Source organism: Pezoporus occidentalis, unplaced genomic scaffold (assembly GCF_034315485.1).
Source record: "Pezoporus occidentalis ecotype Australia unplaced genomic scaffold, CSIRO_AGI_Poc_V1 ctg120, whole genome shotgun sequence".
NCBI classification, from domain to species: Eukaryota; Metazoa; Chordata; class Aves; order Psittaciformes; family Psittacidae; genus Pezoporus; species Pezoporus occidentalis.
Window position 1 is genome coordinate 914897 of NW_026912995.1, and position 14991 is coordinate 929887.

At 40.4% G+C, this 14991-nt stretch overlaps 1 long non-coding RNA gene across 3 annotated transcripts in view; it reads right to left on the bottom strand.

The window, feature by feature from the left end:
- LOC134157812 (uncharacterized) overlaps positions 1 to 14991 on the bottom strand; it is an 88610-nt gene that overhangs the window by 25878 nt on the left and 47741 nt on the right. The window contains exons 3-4 of one of the 3 annotated variants that reach the window (XR_009962478.1): positions 12893 to 12984; positions 11508 to 12486 (exon numbers count right to left, since the gene is read on the bottom strand). The exons of 1 other annotated variant lie outside the window; for it this stretch is intronic. This is a non-coding gene — a long non-coding RNA (uncharacterized LOC134157812). Of the gene's footprint in view, positions 1 to 11507; positions 12487 to 12892; positions 12985 to 14991 lie in introns of those variants that run through there. One more of the 3 variants, XR_009962477.1, reaches the window with a different exon arrangement.

Consider the following 14991-nt stretch of genomic DNA (forward strand, 5'->3'; position numbering starts at 1 on the left):
GCTGGTCATTAAAACCTCTTAGTGCCCTCAGGGCTCTGACACATATCCAACCTTCCACAAATTGACAAACATGGCAAAGAACCTTCATTTTAGCCAAAAATACAGTGCAATTCATGAGAATGTTTAAGGAGGTAAGGTATTTATCTCTTACTGATTTCAATGAACCTTTAAGCAAACCTAGTCCAACCATTAAAAATAACCTCAAGATTTCAAAGGAGTCTAATAATAATCTGTTTTGTTCAATCAAGGATTTTGATGGAACTGTTCCATGTTCCTCCTCCCATTTGTGGCTACTCATCTTCAGCTACACATTGAATCAACATGGAGACTTGGCTCCTTTTCTGTCTGTTCAAAGTTTGAGGCAGTGTGGGAAATTGGCTCAGATGTTAATCAAGTTGTTCCATAATAGTTAAAATGAAGACGACTTTATCAATCATATGCCTTCCCTGAGCAATGAACTCCCAACTGAATAACACGAGGAAAAAAAATAAATCGCAATGCTTTCTTGTAATTATTAGTTTCTGGTTTTCTGACCTGACATGAACTTGTTGTTTTAAATCTTTCAGTACAGCCTCAATTCATTCCCATTCGTGAGCTCTAAAAGCAAAGGCTCAAGTATTTCTTTTTTTCTTTTTAGGGAGGACACCTATTTTCCTAACTCAAATAGGAAACAAAACATATCCATATAATCTTCCAAATGTGTTCCGACAGCCAAAATTTTACTACGCACATCATGGTCAGACAAGTTCTTGTGTCATTTTCCCTTCCTTAAACTCTCAGAAGGTCCAGTGGGTTTTCATGTATAAACAGGAGAAAAATTTGCCATAAGTGACATAGTCAAAACCAGTAAGGTTACCCTCAACCAAGGGTAAAATGCACAATTTAGCATCAGGCAAAAATACCCCTACTAACTCTTTTATTATTTGCTTACCACCACTGTCAGCAACAGGCTGTTTTCTTATCAAACACAGAGGTCATGTCATCTTTGTATCTCAAAGAGGTGTTACAAATCCATTAATTGCATAAAGGTTGATCATCTAATCCATTCTTGTTCTGCATAATGTCCTCTTGTAGGTATGATTTAAAACAATAAGATGCTTTATTATTATAATCATTTCTAAGTATATCAGGCCAAGCAAGTGAGAGTCTCGAGAATACTTTTAACACCAGGAACTTCAGATTAACTTCCTTTGGCGAGTGTACACTCAGGTTGAAAAACCAGCACTACCAAGCCACTTTAAATATGTTTTAATGGTTAGGGGAACTGACACTTTACTCAACCAAAACCTTGTTTAAATAAGACACTTACTAACTAAGAAAATTCAGTGACGAATACCTAGAAATTATTAATGTTACTAGTATTTAAAGGAATTTCTGTGCTTTTGATTCAGCAACTCCATAGCAATAATCGATGGAATACAAGAAAAGGCACAGAGTGGAGTTGTCTTCTCAACTTTTTCTTCTCAGCTGTCATCACAAACCCCTCCAACTCTCCTGACCTTTGAACTAAGAAGTCACCAGCAACTACCAGGGTCTTCTCCAAGGCCTGAACAGGCTAAGGAGAATGCAGTGTGGCATCAGGTACTTGAGGATCAGGTAACATCTTACAGAATGATCAAGTTCCCTTCCGTGCCCAGTTTTTAGCTGAGGTGAGAGAACAGCCAGGAGTTTACTCATCTCTTCTGAGGACCTCGTACAAACTCTGCATTTTCCCAGTTGTACAGTTTTGACTAAGGGCCTGATCCTGTAACTGTTGACATCTCAGCATCAGACCGCAGTGCAAAAAAGAGAACAGAACTGGAAGGTTTCCATTCAAAACACAAAAGTTTCATGGTCAAGCTATAAACTCTATATATACCAGTCCTTATTACATGAATGGAATTTACCTAAAGATAAAAGCAGTTTCCACATAGTATTTTCTCTATAAAACCTAAGAAGCTTTCAGAGACTGAAAAAAAGAACCAAAGAAAAGGTTAACATGAAGTTACAACCTTAGGCCTGGTCATGACTCGTATCCTCAGCAGAATCTAATGCTGACACCATCACCGCCAAACCAGTATAGTCAAAATTGCTACCCCGAAGTATGTTTGTCAGTGTTAACGTAAAGACAGATTAGCAATATCTAGAGTGAAATTAAAACAAGGGTTCATCCACTGTTGTTTTCAGCACTTGGGCTCAGTAACAGTGGAAAGACAAAGGCTGGTAAAACAAAGTGATTTCTGTAAAACACATTACATTGAGACTGTGATTCAGTCATTTTTCTTAATCCTTTTGAGTCTTCCTTTTGGATTTAATTTCTTACAGATGTTTAACTTATTCTTTAGATATGTGGGGTGGAAGAGTCATAGGGAAAATGGACTCTTCCAAGCAGTTGTTTCCTTCTGACTCCTGACACAGCTCTTTGGGCTCTACCCTTTCTAACCACAGTTCGTGGATTTGAGACTAGAAGAAATGTCTGATTCACTGAGAGGAACAAACAGGTCAGGTTGAGTCACAGTAAGAGTGTGTCAACCAAGCCCTAAAGGCCTGATCTAAGATATATTAAGGTTTTCCTCAGATCTTGGAGCCTATTTCCAGAATACCAGTGTATCCAGGAAAGCAAGTACTCTGTGACTGTGTATCTTGCATCAGAGCAAAAGTAACAGGAACCAAACATTGTAGAAACAGCTGTTCTTGAGAGTGAAGGGCAGAGCAAGAAGGACACAAGCATCCTGGAAGGAGTTCACAGCCTTCCTGCCAGGAGTGTAACAAAATCTGTGGCCCTGTTCTCCAGCTACACAATAGTCTCTCTTCTTCTTTTCTCCCACGTACATTCTGTCTCTCTCAGTCTCAGCACCTCAGCAGCACTGTTCCTGCCACAAAAACCCCTCTGTGCAAGCCTGTCTGAATGGGGTCCCCAAGGACCTACAGAACAGGATAGAGGAACAGTCACCAAAAAACAGTGCGTGAAGAGTGGAAATGTACATGCCAAGAGATAGCACATGAAAGTCTCCCAAGATCTGGTAAACTGAAGACACCAAGGGGCTAGTAAACATGTCCATCAACCGGTGGTGGGATAACTCAGACCATGGTCAAGAGAGGAAATGGGTTACTACACGCAGATCAAAACTACAGATATAACACACACCTGCTAACACAAGGGACCTTAAAAGAGTTTCCAAACAGCTGTATCGAAACCACTGTTTTATGAGGGTGACAAACCACTTCTGAGCAAGGGTACAGTCTGGTTGGCCTCTCACAGTTGGTCCAGCTGTGTGCAGGTGCATGAACTCTTCAAAAGAGTAAGTGAAAGAATAGTGCAAATAGTTTCCTGCTATTACCTGCTCAAGTCTATTAATTAAAAAAAAAACAAAAAACAAAACAACAAAAAAACCCCAAGCTATTGTAAAAGTTGTTCTAACAAATCTGCTTGTGCTCTGTATCCCCTCAGACTCAATCCCCTTTTAGGGAAATACACAAGACTCCACCAGGTGGGTTTGGAGTGTGTAACACAATACAGTCATAATCCTTTGGCAGCTCAATATGCTACTTCCACAGTCACTGTAGTATTATTATTACTAACAGTAGCAAGAAAGTTGCAGTTCAAGAAAAAAAGAAGTCACAGCATCATGATACTGTCTTGATTTATACTGAGCATAATCTGCTTCACTTGTTTACAAGTATTTGTTCTGAGCTTTTATAAAATGGCAGAGAAATGCAATAAACTAGTATCACGAAGCAGACAAATAAGAATTGGGTTGCACAAGCATTTCCAGACTGATGAATCATGCAATTTGGAACCTTATTGCTCCTTTACCAAGGAACATAATCCAGAACACTTACAATAAAAGACATTCCTTTTTTTTAGAAGAAAAAAAGATATCGGGGTATGTTATGTAACATCCATTAAATGAAGTAGAGAAATTTTTGGGCTTTTTAACTTTACTACACTGATGCTAGGGACTGGAACCAATAAATCATAAAACAAAAATCTAATAAGGGAGAACCAACCTCTATAACATAGGTCTATCAGATAGCAGCTTGAACATGTCCTTGGACTGTCCCAAGGGATCCAGATAAGACCAGCAAGGGAAGTGAGACTAGCGTAAGGAGCAGCTGGAGTTTTGGAGATAGATCTAAATCCTTGCTCATCTACAGAATTGCATGCTGATTTATTCATTTAACACCTGAAATCAGAAAATAAAGATTCATATTTGACACTTCATGCTTCAGGTATGCTCACAAGTTAAAAATAGTTTTTAAAATCGACTGTAACGATGTATATTTATTTAAGATAACAAAACCTTTTTACTTTTGTAAGCCAGTAAAAAGCTATTGTTTCACATCAAAGTTCCTGAAGTAGCCTGGTGCCCCAAAGTACATTTAAGGTTCTCAAATTCCAGGACAGAGTTATACATAAGAGTAAAAATTGTAGACATCAAACAAAAGCTGTATTGTCAAAAAAGCAAGCTAAGTTCTGTGGTCCATCTTTATATTTTTTGGTGTGTGAGTTCCTACTGCCCTCTCTCTTCCCCCAAACATGCCATCACAAAGCATAACAGGACATTCAGCTCTAAACCTGACTTTGGTTTTCGGTCCTTTGCTGATATCTTTATAATTAGGTGAAAGGATTATGTTAATGTGAAATCACAGCAGAGAAATTAAATATAGGGAGGAATTTTAACGTGTAGCACTGCAACTCCCCATGTTCTCTGCCTTAGTGACAGAATGAACAGCTAATATCTGTGCTTAAAAATGCCTGCAGTGTCACTAGTCTACAGCAGCAGCTGGAGATTCCTGATTTCTTAACACGTACAGACATATATGCTATCAGGCTGCCTTCTTATGCATAATGCTCACATGGGTTTGATTATAATTATAGATGATAATGTCCAACTTTTAAGTAGCATTTTTCAGCAGTGTATTTAAAAGCATAGCAGAAAGGCAGCCAGAATTTTTATTCTCCTTTTATATGTGGGATAACAGATTCAAAATAGCAAAGTAACTTATACCAGCTCTCTTCACCCACAGAACAAAGCCCAAAATAGTACATCATCCATAAAGCAAAGTTTTACCATAGCAGCTAATCTGTTATCAACAGTTGTTAAAAGTCACAGAGAAAAAGCCTGGATATTGCAAAGAGTTAAATATTTGCTCTGACAGCACAAAAAGTATTTTTGTGTCTTTGACCACTGAACTTATGTAAGAGATTGCCTGTGGCATATTTTAACCAGCAGACAGACTACTTGACAGGGGTCTCTATCCCATGCCCTCTAAAAGTAAATTAGAAAAAGGGAAATTTCAGCAGTGCAGAGACAGATAAAACCTGGGGAAAACAGGCAGGTGAAGCAAAAGAGAAAACACCATGATCAGCAACACCAAAGGCATTATGGATCATAAGACAACTGAGAAACCAATTCAGCCATGAGCCTGTCCAGTGAGGTACATTTTCCTGAGAAGCAGAGTTAAAAGCAGACTACCAATACTAAACTCTCCACCGACGAGCTCCTCTCAGCCCCAAGGCTGGCCACATGCTGGTGGGGCTTGTTAAGACTATGGTTTGGTGCCTGAGCCTATAACATACAAAACCACCAAAGTGGATCACTAGAAACCCCTGATTCATCTAATATCTTTCATATAACTGCCTAGATTCTCAAAAATATGTTTTTTCTGTTTTGGTTTGGTTTATAATGTAAAAGCACAGAGAGTGTCAGTGGTGGGATCATTAAGTCATACCCAGACTCAGACAATGAGTCCATGCAGACCATCCAGGCAACGGTTTCTGGATGAATGAGCTAGCAACTCAGATTTAGGGGGCAGCAGCTTACCAGGCAGAGAGGGCTGCTCAGACCTTGTCTGTGATAACAGTGGATTATACAAAAACATGCACATCTGGCTTCTTGAAAGGAAAGATAAAACAAGGAAAGGCCAAAAAAAATAAAAGGACAAAAATATCTCACATTTAATACTTTGGGAGAAAAACAGAGTGGAATTATACAGGTGGGAGGGAATGTCTGTTTCATATAGTACTAGGCTAGGGAAATTAGGAGTAGGGTCTCTCTAAATGCCACTGGCAGAGCCCGTACTCCCAGAGATTCAGGTGACAGAGCAATGGCTGAGCACACTGACTTCATTTGAAATCAGATGACATCACAGGAACCATTTCCTTTGGCAACAGGAGATTTTGGATTGCACCCAATATCAACAGCAGTTTTGAACTGGTGCAAACTTTCATAATTAAACAGAACTTCCTTGGGCTCCTTCTTTTCCAGTTTTATTTAACACGGAACAACAGCCCCCTTTGCAAATTAAACAGATGAGGAACAAATTAGCCAGATCTACTAATTCTGTGAGAATTAAGAAGCTATGCTCTTAATGGGTAATAAGTTCCTAAAGGGTAATATAACCCCATTTTTAAGAAGGGGAAAATGGATGACCCAGGGAATTACAGACCAGTCAGTCTCACCTCTGTGCCTCGCAAAATCTTGGAGCAGATTCTCCTGGAAGGCATGCTAAGGCACATGCAAAACAACAAGGTGCTTGGTGACAGCCAGCATGGCTTCACTAAGGGGAAATCCTGCCTGACCAATTTGGTGGCCTTCTGTGATGGGGCTACAGAACTGATGGACAGGGGTAGAGCAGTTGATGTCATCTACCTGGACTTGTGCAAAGCATTCGACACTGTCCCACACAACATCCTTGTCTCTAAATTGGAGAGACATCAATTTGATGGATGGACCACTCGGTGGATAAAGAACTGGCTGGATGGCCGCACACAAAGAGTTGTGGTCAATGGCTCAATGTCTGGCTGGAGACCAGTAACGAGTGGTGTCCCTCAGGGATCGGTGTTGGGACCGGTCTTGTTCAACATCTTTGTCGCTGACATGGACAGTGGGATTGAGTGCGCCCTCAGCAAGTTTGCCGATGACACCAAGCTGTGTGGTTCTGCTGATATGCTGGAGGGAGCCTTGAAGAGAAGGACTTGGAGGTGCTGGTTGACCAGAAGTTCAACATGACCCAGCAGTGTGTACTTGCAGCCCAGAAAGCCAACCGCATCCTGGGCTGCAACAAAAGGAACATGACCAGCAGGTCGAAGGAGCTGATCCTGCCCCTCTACTCTGCTCTTGTGAGACCTCACCTGGAGTATTGTGTGCAGTTCTGGTGTCCTCAACATAAAAAGGACATGGAACTGTTGGAACAAGTCCAGAGGAGGGCCACGAGGATGATCAGGGAACTGGAGCACCTCCTGTATGAAGACAGGCTGAGGAAGTTGGGGCTGTTCAGCCTGGAGAAGAGAAGGCTGCGTGGAGACCTCATAGCAGCCTTCCAGTATCTGAAGGGGGCCTATAGGGATGCTGGAGAGGGACTCTTCATTAGGGACTGTAGTGATAGGACAAGGGGTAATGGGTTAAAACTTAAACAGGGGAAGTTTAGATTGGATATAAGGAAGAAGTTCTTTACTGTGAGGCACTGGAATGAGTTGCCCAGGGAAGTTGTGAATGCTCCATCCCTGGCAGTGTTCAAGGCCAGGTTGGACAGAGCCTTCGGTGACATGGTTTAGTGTGAGCTGTCCCTGCTCATGGTAGAGGGGCTTGGAACGAGGTGATCTTAAGATCCTTTCCAACCCTAGCAGCTTTCTGAAACATCAGTGAGAAACTCTCAAATTAAATTAAGGATAAAATTCACCCAGTGAGCTGGGCTCACTGGTTTATTCAGTGTGCTCACACCTCCCAGTTCACTGATCACTAAGCATAGCAGGAGTACAGAGCACAGACCAGCAATGCCTTGAAAACCTGCAGATTGTTGTTCCAGTTGATGCCACATACACACAGTGACCTTCCCTGTAAAGCTAAATTAGTGTGACTTAAGACACAGAAAAAGTCAGTTAAATAAAAAGATACAGGGAAAGAATGGGAAGCATACATGGTGGATAAGAGTGAAAGGAGCTCTTGGTTTCACAGAGGAGTTGCATGCAAAATTATCATGCTCATACATTTAGTGACATACAGATATATGAAGAATACCCACAATGTTTTTTTGTCTCTGATTTGTTTTTCCTAGAAAAGTCTGCTGGAGGAAGCTATCTAACATCTTCCTTATTAACACAGTCTTTTAAAACTCATCACTTCTGTAACTGAAATAACCCATAAATATTGGAAATTTCAAAGCACATGGCATAACAAAAGGACCTTCAAGACAAAAGGATTTGAGACACTGAACTCTGGTCACAGGATGAAAGAGTTCCCTTCTGTCCCTCCTCTATAAGTTTGTTCTCAAACATATTCCTATATGTGTATCATGATACTTATGATAGTTACATAAGCAAGATGTGGATTTTGTGTTCATTACAACTTTATTTCTTCTTGGCCAATGGTAAGAAGATGACATAAGGTACTAGAGTTCAAAAAGAGAAGAGACATTCAGGAGTGAAGATGAAAGAAAGAATATGTGGCAAGGAAATAAGGATGGGGTGGAAATGAGAGGTCTGGATAGATAAACCAGAAAAAAATTACAGGGCAAGAAAACTGACCCTGAATAGAAAAATCATAGAATGGTTTGGGCTGGAAAGGATCTTAAAGATCATCCGGTTCCAAGCCTCTGCCATGGGCAGGGACACCTTCCACCAGACCAGGTTGCTCCAAGCCCTGTCCAGCCTGGCCTTGAACACTGGACAGGGATGGGGCAGCCACAACCTCTCTGGGCACTCTGTGCCAGTGTCTTACTAACCTCACAGCAATGAATTTCTTCCTAATATCTAATCTAAACCTCCTATTTCTCAATTTAAGGCCATTCTCCTTTGTCCTGTCACTACATGCCTTTGTAAAATGTCCTTCCAGATTTCTTGTAGGGCCCCTTTAGGCACTGGGAGCTGCTCTAAGGTCTCCATGGAGCCTGGCTCTTCTCCAGGCTGAACAAGCCCAGCTCTCTCAGCCTGCCTCCATAGGAGAGGTGCTCCAGTCCTCTGATCTTCTTCATGGCCTCCTCTGGACTCATTACAACAGGTCCACATCCCTCTTGTACTGGGGACCCCAGGAGCTGAAAGCAGGACTGCTGGTGGGGCCTCACCAGAGCAGAGAGGCACAGTCACCTCCCCCAGCTTGCTGGTCACATTCCTTTTGATGAAGTCCAGTACACAGTTGGCTTTCTGGGCTGCAAATACACACTGCTGGGTCATGTTGAACTTCTGGTCAACCAGCACCCCAAGTCCTTCTCTTCAAGGCTGCTCTGAATCCATTCTTTGCCCAACCTGTAGCTGTGCCTGGGATTGCCCCAATCCAGGTGCAGGACTTTGCACTTCACTTTGCTGAACTTCATGAGCTTGCCATTGGCCACCTCTCACGCTCAAGGTCCCTCTGGATGGCATTCCTTCCCTCCAGCATGTTAATCACACCACACAGTTCAGCATCAATGGCAAACTTGTGATAAGAAAAAATATGAGACTCAAGTAAGGAAAGAGAAAAACAGACAGGACATAAAAAGTACATTATCACTTAAAAGTCATAACATATATACAGAGCAGGATTCACTACCTATATATGTTCATTCTGTCATTGTGTAACTTTTTTCGCAAGCACTTAACTTCGCAACCTTAATGTCCTCTGAACGTTATTTTTGTGTGCTTATAACGTGTTATCTGAGAGGCTGAGATTTACCCATCACAATTGCAGTTTTCAGATTTAAATTCTTCTGGAGCAACCAGAGCATAAAAGTGTGTCAAAACAATCCTTTTCACACCCAGCTCACTCTGAGCTAAAATGATTTTGTTTGAAATCCTTTGGGAGAAAAAAATCACTTCTGAGAGAAAAATAAGCATGAAAAAGTGAAAAATTGCACCGAAGAGGTAATTTGGGGATGTTATAAACCACACACAAAGATAAATTGGAAAAGTCATCATGTCTGTGCCATCTAAATTGTTGAGTACCCCCATATACACAACGTGTTTTTCCAGCAATTCTCAGGGAAGTCATCTTCAACAACAAATTTCACTTAAAATGGTTATAAAGAACCTTCACAATGTAATTCGTGGTTTGGAAGTCTTAGGGCTTAGGAATTCCACTACAGCCCCTTTTATGGATGCAATCCAAACATGAGACATCTTACTTAGCAACAAAGGTCTCCTGTGTTCAGTGCCATTGGATATATTCCTGGATATAACTCTGTAGATTCCTTTGAAGGATCCTGTCACTGAAAAACTACCGCAAATAATCTGGGTGCCACACAACTTTAAGAACTGCCTACAGTGGAAGCAATTAAAACTTGCAGAAGATGCAAAGGCCCTAAGTAGGCCATCTCAGATGGCCTTTTTCATATTTATTTATTTCAACTTATCTTTATAAGTTTGACAATGTAGACAAGAATTTCCAAAGTCAAGCTTATAAAAACAGTCTTATATGATGGCCCTTGAGATCTTTTCTTGATACCACATGTGATGTATTTTGCTTGATTCTCAGCATCCTAAGCATATATTATTCACAATACCAGTTGCAATAAGCATTGGTGAACTATGTTCTTCACCTAGAAGATGGAAATCACAATCATTAATGACAGAGCAGATGACAAATGTTAGAAACAGATGAGAGCACTGAGCAACACATGATCAGCAACCTCAGTAGAAAGAGCATCTGATATCCTTTGAGATCGTTCTTGTGAGCCCCCTTCTTGAATCAACAGCCAAGACTAGTTATGTAGCTCTAGTCATTAGGTGACACCGTACACATTGCTGAAAGGAAACTGCTGGGTATCAGTACATTAGACTGTAATAACCAAAAATATGTAGCCCCTCTGTTTTAATTACTATAAATCCTATCTTCATTTAGTATTAATGCTCAATTAATTAGTGGATTCTAAAGATTTCATTACCACAGTCCTCATTCATTTCCCTGGAATATAGCTGCACATTTTTACTTTTTTTTTAGGCAAATATTTAGCCTTATTTAAATGTTTATTTGAACAAAGACTTTCTGTTTTAGTGAATATAAACTAAGGCACATGGTGCCACCAGGACTAGGTATGCAGAGAACAGACAATACCAATGACTTATGTAAGGTAAGGGGTTTTCTTTGTTTTTTTTAGTAAACTGCATTATAGGCATCTCAGATGACTGCTAGTGGTTTGTGCCACATCTGCTGTTCATGGAATACAAGAAAAGAATCCACAGTTAGCGCTTTTTCAAGTGCTTTTATGTCATGCTCTTTAATTTCATTTTTTGCAAGCTTGGATAATTTTAAAATTGCTTCATTTGAGCATTTTCTAAATTTTGAGCAGCCAAAAGAGGAGACGGAAAATAACCCCATTCACTTCACAGGCTATTAAAAGGAGCTCACCAGGACTGCCTGGAATAATTGACATTAAAAGAAGCATCTGTATCTCAATGAGATAGCACCAGTATTGCCCTAGCACCACACCCAAATGGGAAGAATCTATATTTTTACCACTTCACTTGTTTCCAAATTCTACATTCTCCTGGGAAAGCTTCATGGCTCAGACTGATACATTGCTGCCTCTGCAAAATCAAGATTCAACCAAACAGCAGCATCAGTAAATGTTATAATATCTCATCCAATTCATTGTTCCAGATGTGACTTTCAGAGCCTAGCAGGACTACTTAAAAAACAGTGTTATTAAAAACACAATTTTTATCTTTCTCCATATTATTTCTATGTATTAGAGAAAGGAAAATAAGTGCAAAAAGCACTAGAGCCATAGTGAAGAGTAACAAATTAAATCCCAAATACAGGAAATGAAAATACTCTGATGCTCTTAATATCAGTGCCTCTGAATATATATATGGAATAAATTCAGCTGCATATTTAAACAACCCAACTGATAATTAAAGTTACCACGTATGCAGGGTAGGGAAAGTATGACAGTCATAGACCTTGGGTTTTCATTTCCTGGTTCTTTTTCTGGATTTCTATTTGTAAGCGTGAAGATTCTTTGGTATACATTTTAGCTTTAACATCTGTGCAGGAAGACGTATAAAGCATATACATACATATGCATGAACATTTATATATCTCTGAAGCAAAGCATATACAGAGTACTAATAATAATGCTGCTTTTTTTCCCCCCAGAAATAGGTGTGAGTTCCAAGAGTCTGGTCATATCTCAAGGATGACATATTTTGGTCTCTTAGGTGAAAGGAGGCAAGGAGATAGCCAGCTGGCTCAGGTGAAGTTAAATCTTCCATGCCAGCTGGACAAGAAATAGTATCACTGTTACCTTTGGAGGCTCCTGCCTGCCTACTAACTAAGGAAGACCAGAAGAGTTAAGAATCTACATGCAAGCAATTTTCCATTCCATATGGAGTTGTCATTATCCCTCTGAGTATAATTAAGTTTGCCAGATTTACAGTGCTGTATGCAACAATATACTGAATCAGACTACTCAGCTGCTTGCCACTCACACAGCACTTCCAAGTCAGGCCTCGTTACCCTCCTGGCAGTGAACAATGAGGGGAAGGCAGCACATTAGAGCTCTTGGTCCTAGAGGGAAGCTGATAAACCTCTTGAAAGAAGGAAGGAAGGAATAAGACACTCAAAGTGAAATACAGACATGCTTCCCTCTGACTCTAAAACCCAGGTAATTGGTTATGGTCTTTCAATACAGGTACAGCCAGCATGTCTTCCACAAGATATGACTTACTGCAGAGAACCTTACAACCTCCACTTTCGATAACTCTCATCTGCTGAACTTGGAAGAACATACACAGTATATTATTTTTTTCTTTCCCTGACTTAATATAATCATTACCACATTTCTGTGATGTTGCCAAATACACCTTAACATGCCACTTGGTTTGAAGGCAGAGGCCATGGCTGAACTCACACTGTAAGGTGTCATAGACTGTTAAATTGATGATGTGAGCTTAAGTTTTATAGACAAAAAAACTAAAGGGCAGAGTCTGACTCACCCTCATCCGGCAGATCTGTGGCAGGGATGAGAACGCCCATGCCTTGACCTCAATCTTGCTTGTAAGCCAAATGCAGCGTCTCCTGATCCAACCTGTAAATTTAGCGGAGACAGTTGCTAGCATTATAGTATCTCCTATTAACCAGCACCACTAATACACTGGGTATATGGAGCAGCTCTTACTACAGTTCTAACTTACAAAGAATACATATAACACCCTAAGAAGTACACTTGTTCAAATAAAGTATTAATTAATAAATCTTTGTTCCAGGTGTAAACAGATCTCTCTAAAAATGCCCAGTGAACATTACTGTATTGTACACATCCATCTGAGCCCAGAAACACAAAGAACAAAAGAAAACACACTGATCACAGCAGATTTTAAATTATTTCATATCTAGCCTGCAGTAACAGAGAAATGCCTCACCCAAGATTTCAGCCATACTTCTCACCCATGCAGATAGGACCATATGTCTAAATCATATCAAGCCACTTACTGTTGTGAACATAACAAGCTGTACTGATGACACAGTAGGATGATATCAAAAATGCAGAGAATGTAAGTGAGATAAATGCAATAAAATTGATAAAATAATTCATAAAATAAGCATGGGCATTCAGACTTTGTAATCTACAGTCCTGACCTTTGACAGTCAAGGGCATGACCAAAGTGCACTGCATCTCTTCCTGCCTGTCCGTTAGGTCTTGTTTTCCTTTCAGCTGGGAAATGACATGCAATCTTAAGTCTTACACAAAGTCTTGGCATACAACAAGAATTTCTACTAAAGACTAAGAGTTCACTAGCTGGAAATGCCTGGTCACACAGATTGCAATAACCATGAACCATAAATACAGACATAAAAAACCACAAATGCAGTCTTACGACACATCACATGTGGTATAGGAAATCAGAGCACTGTGTGTGTTACCTCTCTAAGACCTTGCCTAGAATTAAGCTTACAGATTCCAGTTACCCTTTTTCATGATAAAGTAAGACTACTGCAGGTCAGAGAAGGGCTAAAATGATCAGAGGAATGAAGGTTATCTTACATGAAAGGCACAAAATTCAGGAGAAAGAAGTGGCAGAGAGAAGTCTTTGGACAGCTGTATACAAACACACCAGGCTATGAACACTGGAAGGAGAAAGAGCTGTTGAAGTGATGTGCAGACTGAAGAGCCAATAGATGTAGCCAGACCATAAATAACCATAAACTGGACCTCTCCATAGGACAAGTTCATTCCTAGAATAAGATGCTCATACAGGTAAGAGGAGCAAACATCTTAACCAATTTTGAGGGAACCGGCATATTTATAAATAGGGCGATATGACAATATGCTTAGCACAGCAAATTGGATTTGATGATCTGTGAAATTCTTTTCCCTTGTCATCATATCTTTTGCTAAGTGTTTACCCTGGTGATTGAATTAGGAAAATTCACGTATCACTGCAACAGCAAAACTCATCATGGGGTGACGCTGAACAAAGCAGGTCTTGTCAGCATATTTAGACTGGTTTATGGGGTGGGAGAGAGGGGGAAGCCTTTTTTTGTTTATGCGTTTGTTTTTCATTGAGGTTGAGGGCATTTTGCTTTGTACAGCTTTTGGGTTGGGGTCATTTTTTAGGTTTTCTTTTTTGTTTTGTTGTTTATGGATGGTGTATTGTTTATTTGTTGTTCTGTAGTTGGTTGGGGTTTGTTGTGGTTTTTTAGGGGGTGGGGCTTGTGAGGGGTGGGTTTTTTGTTTTGTTTTTTTTTAAGTTCATGGCTTCTAGTGTGTTTTTTTTTCCACACAGTTCAATGGAAGGTTGTGCACAGGAAGGGAAGAAAGAAGCCAGAGTACTTTGCAGCTGCTGTACTATATATAGCTCCAGAACCAACATGGAATAAAGAAGGTGGCATTTGTCATTGCTGCCTGGTCACACTTATTGGCCACATCTACCACTCCCGCTGGCTTCATCCCCCCCATCAACAACAGCCCCAGAGCCTGGGTTTCACTCACTAAGCTGCAGAGGAGCACTGGTTTTGGGTTTTGAAACACCCTTGTTGCTGTGACCACCAAGAGAGTTATTTTGCCATGAAGAAACATTGCTTCTTACAGACA